The sequence below is a fragment of the Hemitrygon akajei genome, unplaced genomic scaffold (assembly GCF_048418815.1).
Source record: "Hemitrygon akajei unplaced genomic scaffold, sHemAka1.3 Scf000092, whole genome shotgun sequence".
Classification (NCBI taxonomy): Eukaryota; Metazoa; Chordata; class Chondrichthyes; order Myliobatiformes; family Dasyatidae; genus Hemitrygon; species Hemitrygon akajei.
This window is the reverse complement of record NW_027331978.1, coordinates 985753-994767: the sequence shown is the minus strand read 5'-3', so window position 1 is coordinate 994767 and position 9015 is coordinate 985753.

Below are 9015 nucleotides of genomic sequence, written 5' to 3'. Positions count from 1 at the left end.
CCTCCTCCCTTTACTCAAAAGAGGGTACAATGTATAATGTTACCAACTAACGAGGGTGCAGTGTATAATGTCATCATCTCTCAGTGTGTCTCTCTGCAAGCCACAGAGAACTGGTTATGAGCCTGTCCTGGCTAACCACTGAAGACAGTGTTTACATCGGTTCAAATATTCCTATTCAGTCCCAATTATTCTTTTAGCCAGAGGTTACATAGGTTCAGAATGATTTTTTTAAATATATATCCTTAATTCCTCAAGAGGGTTCGGGGGAAATGTTTATGTCCAATATAGAAACTGATGATACCTGTGTGTATTGTGGCGATGCAAAAGTTGCTGTAGAATTTACAAGTGGGAAGAAGTGGAGTGATATTTGGAAATCTGACTTTTTAAAGCATAATTTAGCAAGTTAACCACTTATGGACAATTTGCAAAAGCTCTGGTAAGAAAATCCTTCATTACCTGTTACACTCCTGCTACATAGTTTGTGTGAGAGAGCAGATGAACTTGATCGAACCCAGAGGAAGTCATAGTTCTTATCGACAGTGATTTGCTAGCTCTTAAAATGAATACCTCATTATATAAAAATCACTGTGCACATGTCACTGGGAAAAAAAATATGCAGAATACATGATTTATGTGCACACTGGTCATTAGAAATTAGAGCGGGTATTGGAGGGAAGGTACAGAGACCTTCAGTGTCCCTGATGCCCTCACCTACAAGAAATGCATCCAGCTGCAGCTTGTTACCCTGCACTTGAAGGAGCTGGGACTTGAAATTGTTGAATTCTGGATCAGCTGGGAGTCAGAGGGGGTGATAGATGTGACATGAAGAGTGGTGTAGGACACAGGAAACTGGGTGACAGGCAGGTGACTGAGGTTAAAAGGCCATCGAAGAGTACTCTTGCGGACATCCCACACAACAGCGAGGTGGACCACTTTAGAAACTGTTGGGGGGATTACCTGGCAGCAGAAAGTCAAATAAGTGATAGGGGATTCATTGGTTACGGGAATGGAACAAGAAGGGGACTAATATCCTAGTATTAAGGCTTGCTGGAGCTAGTGTGGTGGGAGGGTGATGTGCTTAAAATAAGTTGTAGGGGGAATGAGAGCCAGAGTGACAGAACGTATAGTGGAGAGGGTGCATTGAGTCAAATTGAACTGACTTTATTACATACATCCTTCGTACACATGAGGAGTAAAAATCTTTACGTTACTCTCCGTCTAGATGTGCAACATGTAATTTATAGTAATTTATAATATATTGTTTATAAAAAGAAGAATCAATATAACATCAACGTGCAACTGTATCGGCATGAATTAATCATTCTGATGCCCTGGTAGAAAATGACATCCCAAAGCCTATTAGTCCTTTTGCTGTGATACTGTTTCCTGGATGGTGGCAGTAGGAACAGTTTGTGGTTGTGGTGAATTGGGTCCCCAATATCCTTTGGGGCCCTCTTTACACACGTCTCTGTAAATCTCCAGAATAGTGGGAAGTTCACATCTACAGATGCACTGGGCTGTCTGCACCACTCTCTGCAGGGTCTTGCGATTGAGGGAAGTACAGTTCCCATACCAGGCAGTGCTGCACCCAGTCAGGATGCTCTCTATTGTCTCTTTGTAGAAAGTTCTTAGGATTTGGGGCCCACAACAAGCAACTTCAACCATCTGAGGTGAAAGAGGTGCTGCTGTGCTCTTTTTGCAACACAGCCAGTACATACAGAGCATTTGAGATCCTTGGTGATGTTTATGCTGAGGACCTTAAAGCTGTTCAACCTCTCAACCCCAGATCCATTGATGACAATAGGGGTTAGCCTGTCTCCATTCCTCCTGTAGTACACAATCAGCTCCTTTCTTCTTGTGACAATGAGGGAGAGTTTGTTTTCTTGACACAAGTCAAATGTTGTTCAGACCTCAGATATCGATCACTCAGCTCCAGAATTGCTCCCAAAAACTCCAGCCATTGCTACTGTATTGCCACTCCTACCTTTTCCCTTCCAAACAAGTTTGGCCAGCTTCTCTGTCACAGAAACATGGAGGAGTTCAGTACGGAAACAGGCTATTTGGCCCATCAATGCTAAAAAAAAAACATTTAAGGTATCTTATGCAACTACCTGTACCGGGACCATCGCCCGCCATACCCCTACCATCCAGGCTCCCATCCAAACTTTTTTTCAAATGGTGAAACTGAGCTCACGTGCACCCCTTGTGCTGACATCTCATTCCACACTCTCACGACCATTTCAGTGAAGAGCTTCTCCACATGTTCCCGTTAAATTTTCACCTTCCCCACTTACCCATGACCTCAGTTGTCATCCCACCCAACCTCGGTGGAAAAAGCTGCTTGCCTTTACGCTATCTGTACCCTCATAATTCTGTATACTTCCAACAAATCCTCAAAGCAATGTTTAATGACCTTGTCTATGTTTAGAGCATTTTTTAGGTGTATAAGATGATGAGGGGCATTGATCGTGTGGATAACCAGAGGTTTTATTCCCAGGACTGAAATGGCTAACATGAGGGGGCATAGTTTTAAGGTGCTTGGAAATAGATACCAAGGGGATGCCAGTGGTAAGTTCTTTACACAGAGAGTGGTGGGTGCATGGAATGCACTGCCCGCTATTTGTGTGAGAGTGTTTCAGTTACTGTGGGGCCAGGAACCCCTGCAGCTCAGTGGAAACCAAATAATACCCATGGAGAGAGTCAAACTGAGCCAAGTCACAGATTGCAGATGGCAGAAATGCCCCATTCTTATAGAGACAGGAGGAGCATCAGAGAATTCAATGCTCATTCCAGATACCAGCACTGTGCCCAGTTAGAAGATGCCAACTTGGGTTGAACTTCACTGTAACTGTGTAATTCCAGATCACACCTTGACTACTCAAGTGATCTCATCTGAAATGTTGTTCTACAGCCATTGATGGATTTTGTGAATCCTTTTACAGGTTAAAAATGACAAGGAATTTGTCTACAGGAATCTCAAACAGAACACTCCAGCTTTGCTGTCTCTATCGAGATATTTAATAATTGGAGCAAGGGACTCACTCGATAATCCTTCCTGCTGAGACTGTGGGATTCGCTTGGTCATTTCGACTAAAGATACATCAGCAAGTTCATACTAGGACAATGCCATTCACCTGTTCTGTGCGTGAGAAGGGATTTAGTCAGTCTTCCCGCCTGTGGACACACCAGTCAGTTCACACTGGGCAGAAGTTGCTCATCTGCTGAATTTGTGGGGAAATATTCACTCAGTCATCTGACATAATGGCTCACCAACGTGTTCATATCGGGGAGCGGCCATTCATCTGCTCGGACTGTGGGAAAGGATTCACTCGGTCATCAGCACTGAAGGTACACCAGCGAGTTCACACTGGAGAGAGGCCGTTCACCTGCTCCGACTGTGGGAAGGGATTCACTTGCTCATCTAACCTGAAGGTACATCAGCGAGTTCACACTGGGGAGAGGCTGTTCACCTGCTCGGACTGTGGGAAAGGATTCACTCGGTCATCTAACCTGAAGGTACATCAGCGTGTTCACACTGGGGAGTGGCCGTTCACCTGCTCAGACTGTGGGAAGGGATTCACTTGGTCATATAACCTGAAGGTACATCAGCGAGTTCACACTGGGGAGCGGCCATTCACCTGCTCAGACTGTGGGAAGGGATTCACTTGCTCATTTGACCTGAAGATACATCAGCGAGTTCACACTGGAGAGAGGCCATTCACATGCTCAGACTGTGGGAAAGGATTCACTCGGTCATCTCAACTACAGAGACACCAGTCAGTTCACACTGGAGAGCGGCCATTCAACTGTTCAGACTGTGGTAAGGGATTCACACAGTCATCTGACCTACTGGTACACAAGTCAGTTCACACGGGAGAGAGGCCATTCACCTGCTCAGACTGTGGGAAGGGATTCACATGCTCATCTAAACTGAAGGTACATCGACGAGTTCACGCTGGAGAGAGGCCATTCACCTGTTCAGAATGCGGGAAGGGATTTACTCAATCATCCATCCTACTGGCACACCAGTCAATTCACACTGGGCAGTGGCCGTTCACCTGCTTGGACTGTGGGAAGGGATTCAGACGGTCATCCCAACTACAGAGACACCAGCGAGTTCACACTGGGTAGAGGCCGATCTCCTGCTCAGACTTTGGGAAGAGATTCTCTCAGCCAGATCAACAAAATGTGCATCATTGAGTTCACACTGGGGAGAGGCAGTTCACCTGCTGTGAACGTGGGAAGCGATTCACTCAGTCAGCTAACCTTATGTAACTCTCACTTTGGCTGGCAGCTTAATTTCGGAGTTGATCACCCCCCAGCCCGGCCAAACATAAGAAATTTCGTTTGGGTGGATGCTGTGTGATGTGTTTCCTGTTACAAATCAGTACCCCGAAATTACAAACAGTACACAATATGTGATTAAGCAATTGAGATTTATAATTCTTACTTTGACTATAGGGTTAGTAAAGTAAAGTAAACAAAAAAAAGAAAAAGGGCCCACTCTCTCCATTCACGTCTTCTCATCTGTCCCCAGCAAAAGACCATGAAAATCTCTCTTCCTGACTCACAAAAAAGGTTTCTCTCATCGGATAGCCCAGCACTCCAAAACCCTGTTTTCTCTGGTCTTAACCAAGCATTGCTGCTACAGAGAAACCATTGCCTCAGCAGTGAAACATTACAGAGAGGTCATTACATCAGCAGTGAAACGTTACAGCATGTTATACTTATGACACACTGGCATGGTCACACTGGGGAGGAAGTTTCAATGAGCTGCATGCTGGATATTTGTCCATCACCGTTGCTGAATGCAATTTCGAGAGTGACTGTCGGAGCTGAACTCTGCAACTATTGCTGCTGCTCACCACACCCAGTTCTGCACCCTGGTCACTGGGCATGGGAGGAGTTTCTTCTGCTGCACATTCACCTTTAACGGGACTGGAGTTTAATATTCTGGATCTGAGACAAATAAATCAGTTTATTTTAAATTCTTTCTTTGGTACTTAAGTGAATTTGTTACACATCTAGTGTACAGTAGAGAGTCAAACCTGGCCAGCTGGACCCTGCCAGTGATTCTGTTCCATTAGATTATAAGGACACTCAGTCCTCGTTTATTGTCATTTAGAAATGCATGCATGCATTATGAAATGATACAATGTTCCTCCAGAATGATATCACATAAAAAACAGGACAAACCAAAGACTCACATTGACAAAAAAAAACACATAATTATAACATATAGTTACAGCAGTGCAAAGCAATACCATAATTTGATAAAAGTAGAGCATGGGCACGGTTTAAGAGAAAGTCTTGTTACGTACCCGTGACACGTGACAGTGGTACCCTTGTCACGTGACTGGGGTTGCAGTTATACTGGACATGAGGTAATGGTGGAGTGATGTCATTTTCCCGCCAGTAGAGGTCATGTGACAGGTTTTTTCTACAGGGTATAAAAGGGAGACCCACCCTGTCAGGTGGGGCAGTTCGTGGCAGGATTTGCCAAGATGACTTCATGTTACTGTGTGATTTAATGTGATGACGCAGTTTAGTTAAAAATGAAGTTTTATATAATGCCTAAAGTTTAAAAGGTCAGAGCCAACGGTTTCTTTGCTGATGGAGAGTGAAGTTTGGGAGATGGACATCGAGAAGAATCGATTTTCGATGGATTGACTTCGACCTTGTGTGATCCTCATTCGGAAGGATTTCGTTTACTATTCTCACGATAGTCTCCGCTGGAAAAGCGGGAGATTGAGAATATTGTGGAAGGAAGGTCAGTCACTTTAAGTTGTTATATTTAATAAAATTCGACGTGGGAGTTCGACGCTGGGAATCGAAGGACATCGACGTGGAAGAGAATTTACATCGCTTTAAAAAGTCTCTCCTTCTAAAAGTACCGTGAGCTTTTGAACTGTCGGCATATCGTTCTTTGAACTGTTTTCATTCGGCAATTCGCTTTGGGAGAACTGTTTTTTTTTCAATACTACTTTAAAGACTGTTTGAGACTGCAAAGCTATTAAGAACTGTCTGACCAGCTGTCAGCAGCTGAGCTCGGATCATTGTTTGGGTTTGTTTACTTTTGAGGGGGGTTTGTTATCTGTGTTTAATAAACGTGTTATTCGTTATAAAACCCCTTGCCTAACTCATCTATATTATTGTTGCCCGAATACGTAACATAATTATGGGGGCTACGTTCGGAATTGAATTATTTGAGTTTAAAAAGTTTTTTGAATTTTGAATCGGTGTTTTGGTAACGGGGATTGCTCGATTTTTTTTTGTTTGATTGGCTTGTGAGTGGTATTCGGCAACGATGAATATTGATGAGTTTCTGGATTCGCCAGTCGCGGATTTGTTAGCGAAGGCGAAAAAAACTGAAGTGTCTGAGATCGCTAATCGGTTGCATCTTAAAGGGATTTTGCCAACTACTTCAAAAGCTGTAATACAGAGAAAGATCGCGTCTCACTATGTGGCTTCGGGTCATTTTGAAGAATCGATTTTAGAATCGTTTCCAATAAGTAATCTGGAGATGCAGTTGCAAATTGAACAAATGATGTTAGAAAGGTGTAAATTGGAAGCTGAGCAAAAGCAGAGAGATTTTGAATATGCAATGGAGAAATTAAGGTCTGTAGAACAGTCTGCTGATTCTAAAAAACCGTTTGTTGCTAGCCAAGAAATTAAATTGGTCCCTCCATTTAGTGAAACAGAAGTGGAAAGATATTTTCAACATTTTGAAACTATTGCTCGGATGTCAGAGTGGCCGAAAGATAAATGGTCAGTGTTATTACAGAGTGTAATCAAAGGCAAGGCACGACACGTTTACACAGCTTTAACTGCTGCACAAGCATTAGATTATGATATTGTGAAAGAAAATATTCTCAAAGCATATGAATTGGTCCCAGAAGCGTACAGGGAAAGATTCAGGAGTTTGAAAAAGTCTGTGGAAAAGACTTATGTGGAATTTGCCTATGATAAAGCTATGTGTTTTGAGAGATGGGTTTCTTCTAAAAATGTAAATGGGGACTATGAGACATTGAAAGAGCTGATTTTAATGGAGGAATTTAAAAGAAGCATTCCTGTTGAAGTAAGGACCTACTTAAATGAGAGGGATACTGATAAATTGCAGGACTGTGCTAGATTAGCTGATGAGTATGTTTTAGTCCATAAGAATAAATTTCCTCAGGGTAGAATTTTTAAGAGGAAAAATAATATGGAGACTCCAGGTAAATTAGAAATTAAATCAGAGGTTAATGAGAGAGGTAAGGAGAAAGGAAAACCTGTGAAGGAAAGACAGTTTGGTCTTATTTGTAACTATTGTAAGAAGCCTGGCCATGTAATAGCTAACTGTTTCAAATTGAAAAAGAAAGAGAAGGAAGCAGTTCCAGATGCTTGTGTGCAACATACTGAAGCACCTGTAAAGTTACAGGGTTTGGTAAACACAAATGAGGATTTGTTAGAGTCTGACAAAGTTAGAAAGGGATATGATCATTTTATAACTGAAGGGTTTGTATCCTTGAAAGAAGGATCTACTCTGGTGCCAATAAAAATTCTTAGGGATACTGGAGCTTCTCAATCACTGATGTTAGATAGTGTGTTGAAGTTTAATGAAGAGAGTGATACTGGTGAGGTAAATTACATAAGAGGTGTTGGAAGTGATTTTATGCCTGTACGTTTACATGAAGTAAATTTAAAGTCAGGGTTAGTTACAGGATTTGTTAAGGTAGGACTACAGCATAGCTTACCTGTGTAGGGTATTTCTTTATTGTTAGGTAATGACTTGGCAGGTGGACAAGTTTTTCCTGAAGTGCATTTGACAATGGAATCAGAGGTACCTGAGGTGAATTCTAACACAGATTTTTCTTGTGTTGTGACTAGAGCTATGGCTAAAAAAATTGATGTGCAGAATGAGGTTGTTACTCATGACTGTTCAACTCAGGATTTGAGTTTTGAGGATGTGTCAGAAACTTTCTTACCTTCGTTGTTTGAACAAGGTTCTGGGAGTAAGTCTGACTATGAAGATTTATCTCTGTCTCGGAAGGAGATGATAGCAGAGCAGAATAGAGATCCTGAGATTGTAAAATTAAGGGAACAAGCTTTACTAGGTAGTGAAATTGAGAAGGTGTCAGTAGGATATTATTTGGAAAAAGGAGTGTTGATGAGGAAGTGGAGGTCGCCTACAATTCCTGCAAGTGAGGAATGGAATGTTGTTTACCAGGTAGTTGTTCCTAAAGTTTATCGGAATGAGATTTTGACTTTAGCTCATAGTGTGCCTTTAGATGGACATCAAGGGGTAAGGAAAACTGTGGACAAGATTTTAAAACATTTTTACTGGCCTGGTTTAAGAAAAGATGTGGCGATGTTTTGTAAGACGTGCCATACTTGTCAAATTGTGGGTAAACCAAATCAGGTTACACCAGTAGCTCCATTACAACCTATTCCAGCATTCGGTGAACCGTTTTCTAAAGTTATTGTAGATTGTGTTGGTCCATTACCAAAGACAAAAACTGGTTATCAGTATTTGTTAACTATCATGTGTACTTCGTCTAGGTTTCCAGAGGCAGTACCACTTAGGAATATAAAAGCTGAAACTGTGACGAAGGCTCTTATAAAATTCTTTACTTATTTTGGATTGCCTAAGGAAATACAAACTGATCAAGGTAGTAATTTTATGTCTGGATTGTTTCAACAGATAGTTTATAAATTGGGAGCTAAGCAAATTACTTCGTCTGCATACCATCCAGAATCGCAAGGTGCTTTGGAGAGGTTTCATTCTACTCTCAAGAATATGATTAGGACATATTGTGTGGAGAATGAAGGTGACTGGGATGAGAGTATAAACTTACTTTTATTTGCAGTAAGGGAATCGGTACAGGAATCTTTAGGTTTTAGTCCATTTGAACTTGTGTTTGGGCATAGAGTTAGAGGACCTTTAGCTTTATTGAAGGAACAATGGATTAGTAAGGAAGTGCATACTAATTTGTTGGACTATGTTTTGAAATTTAAGGACAGGTTACATAAAGC